This window comes from Lampetra planeri, chromosome 27 (genome assembly GCF_965212315.1).
Source record: "Lampetra planeri chromosome 27, kcLamPlan1.2.h2, whole genome shotgun sequence".
NCBI classification, from domain to species: Eukaryota; Metazoa; Chordata; class Hyperoartia; order Petromyzontiformes; family Petromyzontidae; genus Lampetra; species Lampetra planeri.
Genome location: NC_136133.1, coordinates 2,654,687 through 2,673,463, shown reverse-complemented (window position 1 = coordinate 2,673,463; position 18,777 = coordinate 2,654,687). Strand labels below are relative to the sequence as shown.

At 51.1% G+C, this 18,777-nt stretch overlaps 1 long non-coding RNA gene across 1 annotated transcript; it reads left to right on the top strand.

Annotated features, from left to right (window-relative positions):
• Nucleotides 1-3,394: 3,394 nt before the first annotated feature.
• On the top strand, nt 3,395-18,713 carry LOC144728010 (uncharacterized). The gene is made up of 2 exons (XR_013587467.1): nt 3,395-3,524; nt 18,657-18,713. It is a non-coding gene; the product is annotated as an uncharacterized LOC144728010 (long non-coding RNA).
• The last annotated feature ends 64 nt before the right edge of the window (nt 18,714-18,777 follow it).

The window sequence follows — 18,777 nt, the reverse complement described above, 5'->3', positions numbered from 1 at the left end:
GTCATTGGTCTATCCTCTGCGAGCTGAATTCCCATTTCCTCCCCTCATCCTTATGCCCTCGCCATCCCTTCGAGACCTACGATGCCACAATATAACCTCACTCCTGCAGATGAGCTGATCTTAAAGCTCCCATCTCCATCGCGGTCTTCCTTTTGGGCGCGTTTCCCTTCTTTGGCTGGCGTTCCATCACCGGCATCGTCCATCGGCCATGATCGCGTCACTTCTCGCTATGATGTGTCCTGCTCAAGCCCATTTACTTTCCTTAACGGGAAGTACGATGACTAATTTCAAACATGCGTCTATTAGTGCCTATTACTACGTGCAATGACATGGATAAAATATGGACATTAACAAAGAAAATTCACTCGGGACTCAATTTGTTCAGTACCTGTTCCGGTACCTCTTACGGTATGTGGATATCATCACTGGGCAAACGCCATGTTTCCACGACCGCTAAAAGTCAAATTGGCTCGATTCATACACCCGGGGAGAGTCTTTTGGGCCTGGATCCCCACGGCCGCTCGGCTGTTGTTAACCAGCACCGCATCATCGGGCCACGTCGCTTGCTAGACACGTGGCTAGCTGACCCGGCTATGAGGTCCTGGGGCGAAAACAATGTGCCGTGGGTGCTTCGTTCCAGGAACGGGGCAGAGGAGTGGTCACGCGTCTGACTACTGGACGTAGGAAATTGTGGCCGTTTGCAAAATTGGCAAAGCCTGAGAATGATCACAGCTGGCTCAATAATCGGCGGCCTAACAACGCAGAATTTTCTTAACAGCCTAAGGACTTTTAACAGGGTTATATTGGTTCTGTTCGCGATCAAAAGAAGGGGGAGTTCAACAACCTTCTCAGCTCGTGATTGTTGGTCATTCAGTATTATTACATCCATTGTACACGCACCGTTCTTCTATCGATCCACTGCTGGATAAAGGCCTCCCCACCAGGCGTGTTGGTCGACGGGGTTTATCTGTACATACTTCACTAAGGTGGTCACAGCGAGTTTGTTGAACTTGCGGATAGGGGTCCAGGTCCAGGTTCTGATATCGCTCGCCACCCACGTGAGCCGTGGCCGGTAAAATCCAACTCTGGCCGCTGTGGTCGCTCCACTGCGAATTTCCCTCCAGTAACCAACCCACAGTGAGTGATATTCGTCGCGCTCTCTCTTGGAACTTCCACGGATTTCTTTTTCTCGGGTTTTTTCTGCCCCACGTAACGGTGAAGAGGTCCCAAGTCCGCGGCGTCTCTGTTTGAGCAGCACCGACTTTGCCGTGCGCTGTGGTGCGTGGGCGCACGAACCCTGACCGCGTTAAAGCGTTTACACGTGGAGCTCCTCCTCGGGGTTGCCTCCTTTCCCACCCCCCCCATATTCATCTGTTGGCCCAGGTCTACCTATCAAAGATGTGCAGTTATACTGTACTGCAATATAGATCGACACAATAGCGGTAGTAGTACCAGGCGTCGGTACAAAACAATTGTGGCTGCTATAGATTGTGCACGTGGTAAGCCACTTCATTGCGCTATCACTTGTGGCCAGGTCGCTTCTGGAAACGAGCTGTGTAGAGCGATACAATTTTCTTGACAACTGCTTTTTGCATTTAGTTTGTTGTCCGATTAGCAAAGTTGGCTACGTACGGTGCGAAAGAAACGTAACAGGCATACGTGCCGGCGAGATTTTAACGATGCAGCCATGTGTGTCCCTAGTTATACACGTGCGGTTTATTTTTAAATGTTTTTTTTTACTGAAGTTGCTCGGAACATTTTAAACGTTCAGTTCTGTGATATGGGCCAGGAAATTGTCTGTACACAATGGCCTAGTTTAATATGATAATCTGGATGTTGAAATTACACTTAATAGCAGGCAGGAATGTTTAGTTTGTGTCACAAGGCAAGACCATTCGTCATTCATCATCAGAATCATAAAATCATTAATAACCGTAATCATGATCATCATTAGAAACATCAATCATCCGTTACCATCATCCATCCATCATCGTTATCATCAATGCACATCTGATTAGCATGGTTGGCTAGGTACGGCGCGAAAGAAGTTCAACAACAACGTCATCACGACGGCGCTTGTGCCAGGCCACGTGCACTTTAAGGACCACGTGAAGTTGTCGAACGCTCGCTGGCAGGTCACGGGACAAAGCTGGGGGCCGTCCATAAATGACGTCACGCACCTAGGGGTGGGGGGGGGGGTCAGACATTTGTGACGATGTGTAACGAGGGGGGGGGGGGGGGTTGAGAAATGTGACGTCACATCAAAATGCGCAACTTTAAATAAATATAGAATTGTTATAACAACACTCCTACAACATCAGAGTGCAGCGCCACATTAAATACGCACTACAATGACAATAGTTTAAAGCCATTTGAAGCATGTTTTATTTTCAAAATGGAAATATGTTTTTGGGGGGGGAGCAGAGCTTTGTGACGTCAAATTTGAGGGGGGGGGGGGTCTGACTTTTTGTGACGCCGTGTGACGAGGGGGGGGGGTAAAAAAATCGTCCAAAATCGCGTGACGTCATTTATGGACAGCCCCCTAGGTGGTGCCATGGGTTTGACCGACAGACATACAATGCCCATGATCGCTCTCATCAACCGTGGGGGGGAGGGGAGGAGGTGCGTTTGACACGCGTGGAGTCGCCCCCCCCCCCAATGGGTTGGGCGCCGCGGGCTATAGGGAATCTCATCCGTGATGTACAAATCACTCCAAAATTGAGCCGCGTGGAGGGGGGGGGGTAACAGACAGCGGCCACGCGCCATCAATTCCCCGTGGTCCGGCCCTGGGCTCAAGGCGTTTGAAGCCACGCGGTCCGAGCCATCGAACACCGCCACTGTGTGACAACAGCCTTTGAAATTGCGCTGCTGTGGAGCATTGCAAGCACGGATCATGTACACCCCCCCCCCCTCCTGCACTCACTTTCCTTTTTTGTATCAATCCACTGCTGGATGAGGGGCCGTCCATAAATGACGTCACGCACCTGGGCGGGGGGGGGTCAGACATTTGTGACGATGTGTGACGAGGGCGAGGGGGGTGGTGAGAAATGTGACGTCACATCAAAATGCGCAACTTTAAATACATATAGACAACACGTTCTATTTAATTAAATATGCTTTTTAATAAATGTTTTCTCCTACAGCATCAGAGTGCAGCGCCACATTACATACGCACTACAATGACAATAGTTGAAAGCGATTCGAAGCATGTTTTATTTTTTTTGGGGGGGGGCAGAGCTTTGCGACGTCATTTGAGTGGGGGTCTGACCCCCCCTGAAAATTTGTGCAGAACTCCGCTCTATCGTATAGGGGTCCTTTCGGGCTTTGACTCCATTGATTCTCATCAGCAGGGCGTGACTCTTTTAAAACAAATGCCACTGGCTGAGCCGGCAGGGCTGGGAGAGGTTTTACGGCGTGTTTGTTGTGCAAAGTCTCATCGGGCACCGGGCACACTTATCGCGAGCGCGTGTGGTGGTGACGGCGGTGGCGGTCGTCGAGATGGGAGCGTGATGCGGGTGAAGCACGTAAGTTTTACTGACAACTTTAAAGCAAACTAAACCAAGTTCGTGGAACACACACACACACACGAAGACAAAGATCCCCCGTATTGCCTTGACCGGCTGTCGGGGCAAGTTTCTGTTCGGGAGCTCTAACAAATACATTTACTCACAGACACACGCATACACGCACACACGAAGACAAAGATCCCCCGTATAGCCTTGACCGGCTGTCGGGGCAACTTGCCGTTGTTAGCGAGCTCCTATAAATACATATACATAGCCACGCACAGACACACATACACACTATCAACACCAGCACGAGCTAGCTTGATGAGTTAACAACAGAATCATTATTTGATTCTCCTTGCTCCGCGTCAATCGTCGAGTCGGTGAGTGGGGTCGCCGTGTCGATCACGGGCATCGCGCAGCCGTGCGAGCTGGCTGTGGTTTGGTGGTGAGGGCTTCATCCAGCAGTGGAGAGACCACGGCTGCTGGTGATGATACGGCTGTGATGATGATGATGTAGATGGTGGCGGGTCGCATTGTGTGAGTGGGAGCGAGAGAACCGCCGTGCATTAAGGCTCTCTCGCTGAAGGCAACGATATAATCTCACGCGGAGTTTCGCGTGGTTGAGACTCAAGAACAACTTGCAGCTCTTTGTAAATCCACTGCTGGATGACGGCCTCCCCAAAACCGTGTCGGTCGGTGATGGTGGTGGGGGAGGGTGTGGCTGGCCATACTTCACCGCGCTGGTCAGTGCGAGTTAGTGAAGGGGAGGGGAGTGGGGGTAGGACAAGTTTGTATATCACTCACCCGACCGCTTGCTTCCATCGAGAGCAATATATGATAGGTGAGGACTTGAGGTCTATACTGTTTGGTTCTTTCGGTAAAGTCACGTAAGAAAACCTAAAAAACCTTTTAAAACAGTCTGTCTCAGCAGCAGTAGCCCATGCTTTCCCACCTGATGTTGGACGAAACGTCATGATTTATTTTATTTCATACCTACGTGACTTTACCGAAAGAACCAAAGAGTATGGATTCCTGCAGCCACGATAGCTTCAAATCAAGATCGACGTGAAGTCTGTCTATTGCACGTCTAACAACGGTGTCTACGAGTTTGCTGGGTGGATCGATTGCGCTGTGGTTCGAACACTCCCCGCGCAACGAACCCGGTCACCCCGAGTACGAGCCCCCTGCCCACGGCTAACATCAGTAACCGGTTACCTCTTAAAACTGCGCTCGATAGCTCCTCAAACAGCTTCGCCAACGCCGGCACTGACCAGCGTGGTGAAGTATGGTCAAACAACCCCACGCGGCCCTCGCAGGCGTTGAAGATGCCTTCATCCAGCGGTGGATGATAAGCACGTGGGTGCCTCAGCTGTGCCACGTCTGGTTGGTGAGCCTGGGGAGCCAGACTGCTGCTATTTGGTATCGGCAGGGAAGACGGAGCGTATATCTGTAGGTGGCTTGGGTCTCCCCTAGGTCTACTCGGCCTAAACTGAGCACCTGTCGGTGTTGGCGTGCTACTGGTGATGAGAGAATACACGGGGGGGTGGGGGGGAGTGCATTTCCTATGTGACGATGCGTCGATTAATCGATTGAAATGTATTATTACGGTCACGGCGCATGCATTGAATCTCCTTGTGCGTTGCATTGATGCTCACGTGGCTACGACCAGTCACTAGAGGCCGATATTTGCAGTTGCAATGTGATTTTTTTATATAAAAATTAATCGAATCGTGACACCGAATCGTTACGATGCATTCAAACGTAAGCGGTCGACAATCGTGTCGGGAGTGGGAAATGAGACGTAAATAATAATCGATAACGTTATCGAATAATCGTCATATGATTCGCTGGGGGGGGGGGGGGGGTGGAACTGAGTCGTTCCTTCTTGTTGGTATATGTCGTCGTGCCGCGTTACATAACTGGAGCAGCCAACGCACGTGCGCGCACGTGCGCGTGTGTGTGGGCCAAGTAGCCCGCATGCCCAGCCACCGCATGCCTAAACAGCTTTTGTTAGGCCGGATAGTGGGGGCTTAACGGGCGCGGCACGGACTAGAGAAGAGATGGAGTGACGTGGTACAGGAGGATGTGGAGCTGAGTGGACTTGCCGATGAGTGGTACCAGCGGTGTCAAGATCGGCCTCTGTGGAGGAGGCTCGTGAAGGACGCTGCTACTGGGTAGTTGGAGGCAGTCGCCCTCCAACAACAACGGAGGGCGGAGGAGCGACGCTCACAACAACGAGCGGAGCGCCGGGTGGCTAAAGCACAGCAAGTTGGCACAGTAGGGGGCACAGGTGGTGCATCAGCCACTCATCTCGGTCATCTCAGTCAGTCGACCCGTGGCACCTGCTGGGTCTGCCCCGTGACTTCCTGCCAGCGGGCGTTCGACACTTCACGTGGCCTCAAGGTGCACATAGCCTGGCACAAGCGTCGTGGGGACGTCACCGCCACTTAGTGGCGAATGGCGGTTGTTGTTGTTGTGTATGTGTGCGGATGTGTCAGCATTGCCCCGCGGCAGTTTAGCCCGCGGTTCGGGTGTTTGTGAGTTCGAGAGCACTGCGCGATTAGAGACGAGCCCCCCCCCCCCTCGTGTAACTCTCCAAGAAAATTAGCGGCGCATTCAGAAAAAAACCCACAAACACCTCGTGTCCACATCCGGAGAGGGGAGGAGGAGGAGGACGGGAGGGAGGGAGGGAGAGCACCGGGTGGAAGGTTTCTCGGCATCGTTTCAGACATCACCCGTCACTGTTGTTAGCCGTGGAACAGAAATCCAACTGGGCGGCTTGGTTAAATAAAGGACGCGAAATGATCGATGTGCGCTTGGCATTGCACGTGAAGGTGGCTGCTTAATTAAGAGTGCGCGTGGTGGAGCGGTGGCGCAGTGGTTGACGCACTGCGCTACGAAACGAAACGGGCCGGCCACCTGAGATCGATTCCCGACCATGGCTAACATCAGTAGCGAGTGATAACTCATCCGTTCCTGGCCTCTCCCCCCGCCACCCCACCACACTGCCCCCCTCCCCCTTCACCAACCCGCAATGACCAGCGTGGTGAAGTATGGTCCAATAACCCCCGTGGTCTAAACAACGCGGGGAGGCTCTCGTCCAGTCGTGGATTTACGCAAAAGAAGAGACGCGGCAACATTTTCCAGGAGATCGATGCCAATGTCGAGGTCTGCTGCTACTGCTGGCAACGACGAGAGGGCTTCAGCAGAGAGTTCGTGTCGTGTCGCTCTTCATCCTCCATTCAAGTTCAAGTTAATTTATTAGGTATAGCCCTGTGAGCCATTCGGCTCTTGAATCGGGTGCAACCGCAACAAACAAAAACATGAACAAAAAAACATCTTAAAGTGAATGTGTGACACAAACAGAAAATCCAAGAAAAGGAAGCAAAATATTGCAGAAAAAAACACCGTACACCAACGCTGTGTGCAAAAATCCCAGTGGGATGCAAGTCAAACAACCACAAGACAACTTAGATTAAGGCCATCAGTCTAACTCTGTACTACAACAAACAAACGTGGCTAAACCAATACACTTTTTTTGGAAATCACCAAAATAAAGCCACGAAACGCAGACGACAGTGGGTTTATAGCATGCATTGCACAGTTTGCGTTGCATGGCCACAATAGCTGGTGGACTGTCAGTTCTTTGTGATAGGCATTTTGCGGGGGGGGGGGGGTGTCGGTTACGTAAACATTAATGCGGAGGTTCCTACAGCACAGCCAGGAAATGACAATGCAGATCTACCTGTTTGGTGATACCTCGTTGCTGGCATAATTAATCAGAGTAACCGCGAGAGGCAGTATTGCGATATCGCCTTGGCAGACCGCATTCCTGGTCAGAACCTAGTCTTTAGACACGCCGTCGTTAAATCCAAGGCTGTTATATGATTTTGAATACCTAATCGCCATAATAAAAAAAACATTACATAATGCTTACACAGAAATTGAATGCTGCGATCGTGGAACGATGCCTCGATCTTGACTTAGAGCTTTCGTGACTGCAGGAATTTATATTCTTTGGGGTTTTCGGTAAAGTCACGTAGATAGGTTCAAAGAAAATGAAATTTAAAAACTACAAAAGTTTTTTTTAATCGCCAAGCACTTGCAACACGGGGGGGCGAACAAGACGCTGACCCAATGGGCCATGTCGATGGTGAGACGCTATGATCACGAACCACGTGGGTTGTGCGTGGGGAGCGGTCGTGTGGTGGTTAGCGCTGCGCTACGAACACGGCGACCCGAGGTTTGATTCCCGCTCGCGGCCAACATTCATTGACGGGCATCCGAACCGGTCCCGGGCCTCCCCTAGGTCGACTCGGCCTCAAATGAGTACCTGGTTGCGGTGTGTAAACAATCGCCGCTGGGAAGACAAAGGCGGCCGTGCGTGGTGCTGGCCCACCCACCCCCTCGTGTGCCGTGCCGGCGTTCATAGGTGCTCGCAAAACAGCACTTGCCCCAGCAGTCTGTTCAGGCTACACGGGGGGTCTTTGTCTCTGTAAATGTATCGACTGCAGGGGTCAGCCACACGGTTCATTGTCGCTCTTGAAATAGAGGGTGGGGGGGTTATTTTTTTTATCACCGAATTCCAAAAAGTGTCTCTTCTTGTTCGTGTTGTATTGATCCGGTGCAAATATTCCGCTCTCGTCGTCCCATTGATTTCAGCGGAATTCATAATGCCCGATCCCACAAGACGGGTTCTCCGAGCTTATCACGATTCAGATGGGGAGGAGGGGTGGGGGTGGTGGTGGCGGTGGCCTCATGGAGAGTGCACCGAGCTATGAAAGAGGGCCACCCGAGTTCGATTACCGGCCAAGGTTAACACTATCGACGGTGAGTGATATCTGTACTGGGCCAAAGCGAATCGTGTGCTGTGCGGGGATCGATAAGGAAGTGATTAGCGCCCTCCGCTACGAAACCGGCGACCCGAGTTCGATTCCCTGCTCACGACCAACACCGGTGACGAATGTCTGAACCGGTCCTAGGTCGACTCAGCCTCAAATTAGCACCTCGCGCAGTGTGTAAACATTAGCACTTAGGGAGACAAAGGTGGGCGGGCGTGGTTCTAGCCACACCACCCCCTCGTGTGCCATTCCGACCTTCATACGTGCTCGCTAACAGCACTTGCCCCAAGCAGTCACTTGAGGTCCATATGGGGGATCTTTGGCTTTGTCTTTGTGTACCTGGTCGTGTGTGGGCGGGACGTGACTGCAGGTGGTACAACTTTATATAGTAAGTCAACAATGGTGGGTCTACTCGTTCGCTCCAGGGGAATGTGTTAGAGCCTGTGTTGTGGTCCGTGTCTTTGTGATGGGGGTCTGCGTTCGGATTTGTGTTGGATCTGCGTTAATGTTTGTGTTGGTGAAGTGTGTCAAACATCGCCGCTAGGGAGACAAAGGCATTCGGGCGTGGTGTTGGCCACCCACCTCTCTGGTTTGCCGTGGCGTGAGTGCCTTTAAGAGTTGCTTGCTGCTCGCTAACACAGCGCTTGTCCCAACACCCTGTTAAGGCTCTAACGGGAGGTTGTGAGTCTTTGTCTTTCTTAGTGGCTCTATTGTAGGCTGTGCTTAAGGCTCTGGTCTGCGTTAGGTTGTAGCCGAACCAAACCGGTAGTATGCATATTTTCGGATGAACATATTTAATTATTTCTAGATTTGAAGCTTTCGTGACTGCAATGATTCATACTCTTAGGTTTTTTTCGGTAAAGTCACGTAGGTAAAAATAATAATAATAAAATAAAATCTTAATAAATGAAAATAACTAAATTAAATCACGACGTATCGGAAGCAACACAAGCCTCCGTCATCAGGTGTAACTGCTCCACGCTACAGTAATTTTACTGGAGCAGTTACACCTGATGACGGAGGCTTGTGTTGCTTCCAAAACGTAGTGATTTAATTTAGTTATTTAAATTTTGTATTATTATTTTTACCTACGTGACTTTACCGAAAAAACCTAAGAGTATATTTCATTATAATTTATATGATCACATTAACCCCCCCCCCCCCCCCCCTGTGATCTTCGCACCTGATGGGAACACATTGATGACAGATTTTCTCTATTTAAGACCGGAAGCAGGAAGACTTCACAGTTCTCGCAACTCGCCTGACGAAGCTGGTTGTTGCTGTTGTAATCACCAGCAAAAGTGTCGAAAACTCAAATCGTTAATGCTGCGGGGTTTACTCTCCGGCAGGCACACCGCTGTGCCGATGGATAAACTATTGACCGCGTTTTTTTTGTTCACTTGACAAACCTTACGATAATTGGCGGTGGTCGTGGGTTATTTGCACATTTATATTTACGCGATCTAACCCGAAGAACCTCTATTATGAACGTATCCTCGGGGGCATCGAAGCGTGGATGACATTCACCACCGAGAACACAAGTCGCGCCTTGTTCATCTGCTCATGTGACGGGAGCCCTTGACCAAAGGATTTTAACGAGTCAGAATTAGAACGTAGAATAAAAGAGCATCTATGGCAATCAAAAGAAACAAACGATAGGCAAGCTCTCTGATTAATCCAATGCTGGATGAACGCCTCCGCGCGCACTATCGGTCGTGGGGGGTGGTTTAACCATACTTCACCACGCTGGTCAATGCAAGTTTGATGAAGACAAGGGGTCAGTTTAAAGACTGTACCACTCGTCACTGATATCAGCCGCGTCCCGGAATCGAGCTCAGGCTGCCAGGTTTCGCAGCCTTGTGCGCTAACCACTGTGCCACCGCTCCAGCCTGGAATCGGGGTGTCTGGGGGTGAGAACTCTCACCTGCATTCAGCCCACACTAGTTAAGCGATGGATCAGCTATGAACTAGTTCTTATTTTACAAGAGAAGACCCACTGAGCGACCTGGCCACAAATGATAGCCCAATGAAGTCGCTTATCACGTGGAAACGTATAGTGGCCAAAGACTCTAAACGGATAAAGAACCGCCTCATGTCTCACACAGCTTCGGAGGCATTCATCCAGCAGTGGATTGGCAAACAACCGACTATTATTTACTGTGAGTCTCATTATAGATACGTTTGTGAATCTTTTGACGTAAACATGGAAGACACGGGAGTTAACGTATGGCATTGTTCAGAGAGCCTTTAAAAAAACTTTGCAGGCATTATTCACAGACGAAATTGACGACCCGAATTCGATTCCCGGTCACGACTAACGTCAGTGCCGAGCCGGTCCTGCCCCCCCCCTCCCCAACATGCCCTTGACCGGAGTGGTGAAGTAAGTACAAACGACCTTCGGCGTTGGAGGGGGTGGGGAATGCCTTTGTCCAGAAGCAGGTTGACATAGGGCTGAAAGTTTTTTTAATTGAATATTTACTTAACAAAACCCACCCCCCCCCGCCCCAAACATCGGAGCCGAAAAGAATTCGAGATCAATACTGCCATTGGTTTGCCTGGCAGGTCATTCACCCTCCCCCCCACCCCCCACCCCCCACCCCCCACATGGGTCCAGCAGAGACGCCACGACACTCGGGGGTGGTCCCCAACGTGGGGAGGTCCCAAAGTCCACCTCGGGGTTTCCACAGTCGCGCAAATAACGCGCGCGCGTGGGTGGATCAATCGAGACACTGGGATGGGGGCAGGCAGATGGCTTTACCGTCAGTGTAAATGTTCACGTAGACCAGAGGTTGGGAACCATTTTTTCTGCCAAGGGCCATTTGGATATGTATAACATCATTCGCGGGCCATACAAAATTATCAACTTAAAAATTAGCCTGTTATATTTTTTGTCAAATATTTCATTAACTCACCCCTAATGCGATGGCTGGAACCGCTTCTCTTTGGTGTAGCGTGTGATGTTAGCTGGTATTGATGATGTTGCTACTCGCAACTGCTTTTCCAGGTTTGCTCCTAGATTCATTGAATTTGGAGTCCCGCCTGCGGTTGCCTTGGCAGGGCCAGACCCAATGATTTCGCGGGCCCTATGTGGCCCGCGGGCCGGACGTTCCCCACCCCTGACGTAGACCCATATAAAGGGCCCGTAGATTCACCTAGAAAACCACGGACTCGCATAGAGGTCCATAGACTCGCATATAGATTCACACACACTCCCTCAGAGAACCGTAGACACACACAGAGTTGTAAACGACTCGTGTCGAGACCCAATAGATTTACACAAAAGACCCATAAATTGACAGACACTCAGACTCCCACAGAAATCCATATACTCGTTTCGAAATCCTCTGACACACGGAGACCCATCTAATAATATGGAGACCCATACACTCACACAGAGGAAATGTATCGACTCTCACAGAGGGCCCGTTCATCAGGGGATATGTCTCTGGGTGTTTGTATGTGAAATATCAAACAATCCATCACACTTTATTTCGTGTAGCACATTTTCACGAAATGACCTAGGACCCACAAAACAACGTGGAAAGGGACGGTGAGCTCAAATCATGCTTGGAAGGCGATCCTTCTCGGGTCGCTAATATCGGTATTACCTTCTTCTTGGTTCTTTCGGTAAAGTCATGTAGAATGGAAATAATAAAATAATAAAAATAAAACATAATAAAATAATTCTCACGACGTTTCGGCCACAACGCAACGCAAGCAGCCGTCCTCAGGTGAAGAACAGGTCTGTCGACTCTGTCTTATCGACTCTGTCTTATCGACAGACCTGTTCTTCACCTGAGGACGGCTGCTTGCGTTGTGGCCGAAACGTCGTGAGAATTATTTTATTATGTTTTATTTTTATTATTTTATTATTTCCGTTCTACGTGACTTTACCGAAAGAACCAAGAAGATGAATCCCTGCAGTCACGAAAGCTTTAAATCGGTATCACCTTGTGGCAAAGTCAACAGTTGACCGTTCTATCGATCAGCTGACTCACCGGTATGGGATTAAAACGTGGAATTTCCACCACTGACGTGTCGGGGACGCCGGTGCAGATGGGCGCAGCCCAGCGACTGTTTGCACAGAGAGGGACACATCGACCGCTGAAGCAAACAGTCACTGTGACCTGTTGCCGGCTATGGGTAAAAGCGCAGCTGCTGTCAGGATTGTGCCTCAACGCTGGGTGGATCATCTTCGGCGTCATTCAAACGCTGTCTTTCCGACAGACCTGTTCTTCACCTGAGGAGGGCTGCTTGCGTTGTGGCCGAAACTTCGTGAGAATTCTTTTATTATGTTTTATTATTATTGTTATTTTATTATTTCCCTTCTACGTGACTTTACCGAAAGAACCAAGAAGATGAATTCCTGCAGACACGAAAGCTTTAAATCTGAGCTGGGTGGATCGTTACATCTCAGTGGCGATGGGTTGCAGGGAGGGGGGAGGCCCTCATCCAGCAGTGGATTGCCCATGGCTGACGATGATAATGGCAATGACCTAAATTGCACACCTTTAATTAATTTATGATGTCTATCCAATTACTCCGTTGATGTCCAATTTGAACGAACGTGCCCTCTGGCCCCCGTCGTAACTGCGCGCGCGGGGCTTGGCACGGCTGCTCCACTTTCGCACCATTGTCCCATTGTAGTCACGTCCTGGCTCAGGGCTGGTCTCAATCGAGGCTCCGACCGCAGCTGGCCATTCCAGTGTGACGACGATGACGACGATCAACGTTCTGCAATGTCGTAGTTCGTAATCGCGCTGAACAAAATAAGAATGCGGTCGGTGCAGCAGCTTATTTGTGAGCAGCAAGGCAAAGCCAAATGTCCCCCGTGTAGTCTTAACAGGCTCTTGGGGCAAGCACAGTACACGAGGGGGGGGGGGTTGCCAGCATCCACGCCCGGTCGCCTTTGTCTCCCCAGTGGCGATGTTTACGCACCGCACCGGATACTAATTGGCGAGGCTGAGTCGACCTAGGGGAGGCCCATGACCGGTTCAGATAATCGTCACTGAGAGGGGGGGGGGGGGGTCCGTCGAGGAGATGGAGCAAATGAGATCAGCTCATGTGCAGGAGGAGCTACATTGATTGTGACATAGCAGCACCCAGTGACGGGATGGGGAAGCCTTCATCCAGCGGCGGATAGACAATGGCTAACGATAACGAATGCGTGGGTCCAGCCCTTTTTGTCAATCCAAGGCGAGATGAAGGTGTCCCCACAATGGCCATACTTCACCGCGTTGGTCGGCGTCCGTTGGTGAAGGGTGGGAGGGGGGGCTCAGGACTGCTTCAGTTTTCGCTCGCCACTCATGGTGACAGGCCCTGGCTGAGAATGATCAAACTCGGGCTCGCAGCGCAGTTCCATAAGGGACCGTCCATAAATGACGTCACGCACCTGGGGGGGGGGGGGGGGTTAGAAATGTGACGTCACATCAAAATGCGCAACTTTAAATAAATATATAATTGTTATAACAACACTCCTACAACATCAGAGTGCAGCGCCACATTAAATACGCACTACAATGACAGTCGTTTAAAGCGATAATATTTGAGGGGGATCTGACTTTTTGTGACACCGGGTGACGAGGGGGGGGGGTAAAAAATCGTCCAAAATCGCGTGACGTCATTTATGGACGGCCCCTAACCACGTTCCCATAGCTGAAAATGAAAATCGGCGTGACATTAAACGTTTACGCAAGATGAAGAATGTTTTTGCTGGCAACAGGGTTGTGGAAAGTTTCACGATCAAATCTTGCCCACCATTGGCTGGAACATGAAAAAAGCCACCGCGTACATTTTTATTTTCGCTTCGTCCTCCGCCAGCTCCGGGGGCTAAACACGACAAACACTTCGCCACGCGGTGAACTGCCCTTTGCCGGAGTGTGGTGGGGTGGTGGCCGAGTAGCGGTGTAGTGAGGCGACTCCAACAGTATTTCTGTGATCATCATCATCACCACCATCATCACTATCACCACCATCATCATCATCACCACCACCATCATCACCATCACCACCACCACCATCATCATCACCACCATCATCATCATCACCATCACCACCACCACCATCATCACCACCATCATCATCATCACCATCACCACCACCACCATCATCATCACCACCACCATCATCACCACCACCACCACCATCACCACCACCACCATCATCACCACCATCATCACCACCATCATCACCACCATCATCACCACCATCATCACCACCATCACCACCACCACCATCATCATCATCACCACCACCACCACCATCATCATCATCATCACTGCGCCCTCCATCTCGAGGCCGTCAGAACCCAGCGGTTCTTGGGGACCCGATGGGGTGCTCGGAAACAAGAGAGCGTAGGCAATGTGTGTACGTACGTTGAACTTTTTTCGCACCGTACGTAGCCAACCGTGCTGATCGGAGGTGTGGTGGCGGGGGGGGGGACAGTGAACTAAACACAAAAAGCAGTTCTAAACAACTGAGTTTTCGATCGAGATGATTTAAAAGTGTCAGAGCTCCCGTGGCTTCGAAATATCGGAAGGAAGAGCGTTCCAGACGACCGCGGAAGCGCATCTGAAAGCGCGCGATGCGGTGATGCACACAACACGTGAGAATGAATAACAGTGAAGAGCTAAACTGTGATTCAGACTCCCACACTCTCTTTATTCCCACGTCACTCGAGTTATTCGTACGCTATCTGAAAAAATGTCTTCAATTTGGACTGCAATTGATGCATTGTGCGTGCATTCGGCAAGGTCATTTTTGGGTAAGCTGTACGACAAGTTTGGCGACAAATCACCACACAGCTTGTTCAGCTATTATTCAATTCTTCCGGGGCCGATCCCTGACACGAGGCGAGGCTTTTCTAAGTGAAGGATTTCTAGACACTCGTTTCATCGAGTCATGACTGACAGCACAATAGGGATACAGCTGATGATCGATTCGCACCTGCCTACCTATCCCCTCTCATCTCACTCTACTCCCCTCCACGCACTCTCCTGCCTCTCCCCTCTAATCTCACTCTACTCCCCTCCACGCACTCTCCTACCTCTCCCCTCTCATCTCGCTCTACTCCCCTCCACGCACTCTCCTGCCTCTCCCCTCTCATCCCACTCCCCGCCCCTCCCCTCCACGCACTCACCTGCCTCTCCCCTCTCATCTCACTCTACTCCCCTCCACGCACTCTCCTGCCTCTCCCCTCTCATCTCACTCTACTCCCCTCCACGCACTCTCCACTCTCATCTCACTCTACTCCCCTCCACGCACTCTCCTACCTCTCCCCTCTCATCTCACTCCACTCCCCTCCACGCACTCTCCTACCTTTCCCCTCTCATCTCACTCTACTCCCCTCCACGCACTCTCCTACCTCTCCCCTCTCATCTCACTCTACTCCCCTCCACGCACTCTCCTACCTCTCCCCTCTCATCTCACTCTACTCCCCTCCACGCACTCTCCTACCTCTCCCCTCTCATCTCACTCTACTCCCCTCCACGCACTCTCCACTCTCATCTCACTCTACTCCCCTCCACGCACTCTCCTACCTCTCCCCTCTCATCTCACTCTACTCCCCTCCACGCACTCTCCTGCCTCTCCACTCTCATCTCACTCTACTCCCCTCCACGCACTCTCCTACCTCTCCCCTCTCATCTCACTCTACTCCCCTCCACGCACTCTCCTACCTCTCCCCTCTCATCTCACTCTACTCCCCTCCACGCACTCTCCTACCTCTCCCCTCTCATCTCACTCTACTCCCCTCCACGCACTCTCCTGCCTCTCCACTCTCATCTCACTCTACTCCCCTCCACGCACTCTCCTACCTCTCCCCTCTCATCTCACTCCACTCCCCTCCACGCACTCTCCTACCTTTCCCCTCTCATCTCACTCTACTCCACTCCACGCACTCTCCTACCTCTCCCCTCTCATCTCACTCCACTCCCCTCCACGCACTCTCCTACCTTTCCCCTCTCATCTCACTCTACTCCCCTCCACGCACTCTCCTACCTCTCCCCTCTCATCTCACTCTACTCCCCTCCACGCACTCTCCTACCTCTCCCCTCTCATCTCACTCTACTCCCCTCCACGCACTCTCCTACCTCTCCCCTCTCATCTCACTCTACTCCCCTCCACGCACTCTCCACTCTCATCGCACTCTACTCCCCTCCACGCACTCTCCTACCTCTCCCCTCTCATCTCACTCCACTCCCCTCCACGCACTCTCCTACCTTTCCCCTCTCATCTCACTCTACTCCCCTCCACGCACTCTCCTACCTCTCCCCTCTCATCTCACTCTACTCCCCTCCACGCACTCTCCTGCCTCTCCACTCTCATCTCACTCTACTCCCCTCCACGCACTCTCCACTCTCATCTCACTCTACTCCCCTCCACGCACTCTCCTACCTCTCCCCTCTCATCTCACTCTACTCCCCTCCACGCACTCTCCTACCTCTCCCCTCTCATCTCACTCTACTCCCCTCCACGCACTCTCCTACCTCTCCCCTCTCATCTCACTCTACTCCCCTCCACGCACTCTCCTGCCTCTCCACTCTCATCTCACTCTACTCCCCTCCACGCACTCTCCTACCTCTCCCCTCTCATCTCACTCCACTCCCCTCCACGCACTCTCCTACCTTTCCCCTCTCATCTCACTCTACTCCACTCCACGCACTCTCCTACCTCTCCCCTCTCATCTCACTCCACTCCCCTCCACGCACTCTCCTACCTTTCCCCTCTCATCTCACTCTACTCCCCTCCACGCACTCTCCTACCTCTCCCCTCTCATCTCACTCTACTCCCCTCCACGCACTCTCCTACCTCTCCCCTCTCATCTCACTCTACTCCCCTCCACGCACTCTCCTACCTCTCCCCTCTCATCTCACTCCACTCCCCTCCACGCACTCTCCTACCTTTCCCCTCTCATCTCACTCTACTCCCCTCCACGCACTCTCCTACCTCTCCCCTCTCATCTCACTCTACTCCCCTCCACGCACTCTCCTACCTCTCCCCTCTCATCTCACTCTACTCCCCTCCACGCACTCTCCTACCTCCCACTTCACTCTACTCCCCTCCACGCACTCTCCTACCTCTCCCCTCCCATCTCACCGTACTCGCCTCCACGCACTCTCCTACCTCTCACCGCGCTCACTCCCCACCAGACACTCTTTTCTCAGGAAAGCCAAGGCACTCTGTGGAATAATAATCCCCTGTGGGCTGGTGTAACCAGGAGGTTCCTACCAGTATAAATGTTTAACATAAAACTGTACGGATTGCAGCCGTGGTGACTTCCCCAGGCGGCTGGCGGGTGGGTCAGAGGTCAGAGCGCTGAGCTGGAACCGCCGACATCACCGGCGACCACCTCTTGTTGATCCCCGGGAACTCAGGACTCATTGCCCCAAAGCTTCACCTATTTTATTACACGCTTTTATTTAACTCACTCTGTTGTTGTTGTCGTTGTTGTTGTTGCATCCTCAAATCTTGTAACTCAATTTTAACCCACTTCCCAATGTGGTATCGACTGCAAACTTGGTATACTTATGTCATACTGATGCCAATGCTATATTCTATCATAAAAAAAATTTAACATTATTTTTTATATGTTATGTTTCGGCTTGGGTCTCATTGGCCACGGTCCCTTACGTTATGGCAAGCTTCGGGGCCACTTCCTGGAGTCGTTGAGTTCTGCCATTACTAGGACATTTCATAAAAGCGTGTTTTTAAATACATTTTTTAAAAGATTACTTATTACGTTATAGTTCAAGATGGTGTATTTGAAGAATGTGTTGAATGTTTTATTTGTATTAGTTGCGCACCACTGCCAACGCAGAATCAACAAATAATGCGATTAAACCGGTTTCTCAAGTAACATGAGTTTGATTGGTCTCAGCCCGATCAACAATTACTTAAAAAAAAATTTAACTCATCACATTCAATTTGTCCTGCACTTAATTTGGCGAGGAACCAACTGGGATAATTAAACACATCAGACAGTCAGGCGACGGACATGACTCCCATATAGCAGAGCATGCACGTGGGACCGCTGGACCAATGGTCTATGTTTACTGGGTATTGTTTTACGCAATGGATGCGCTTGCCCAGCCACTAGGCAGCATCAAATCGTGACCCCAAAAACGTGACAATTCATGTGGGTGGAGAATCAATCGTTAAATTCCTGATGATGTACGTATGTTGAACTTCTTTCGCCAGGTACGTAGCCAAGCGTGCCAATCGCAGGTGCGGTGATGATGACGGCGATGGTGGAGATTACTGAATCTCTTCTTGCATAACTCTCGATGTTTTGCCTGTGGGGATGCAGGGGGAGGAACGAGGAGATTATCATTCGAAGAGATTATCATTCGAGGAGAGGCGACTACGAGGACAAGGAGGAGGAGGAGCAGGAGAAGGGGGGGGGGGGGCAGTGCCGGATTATCCTAGGA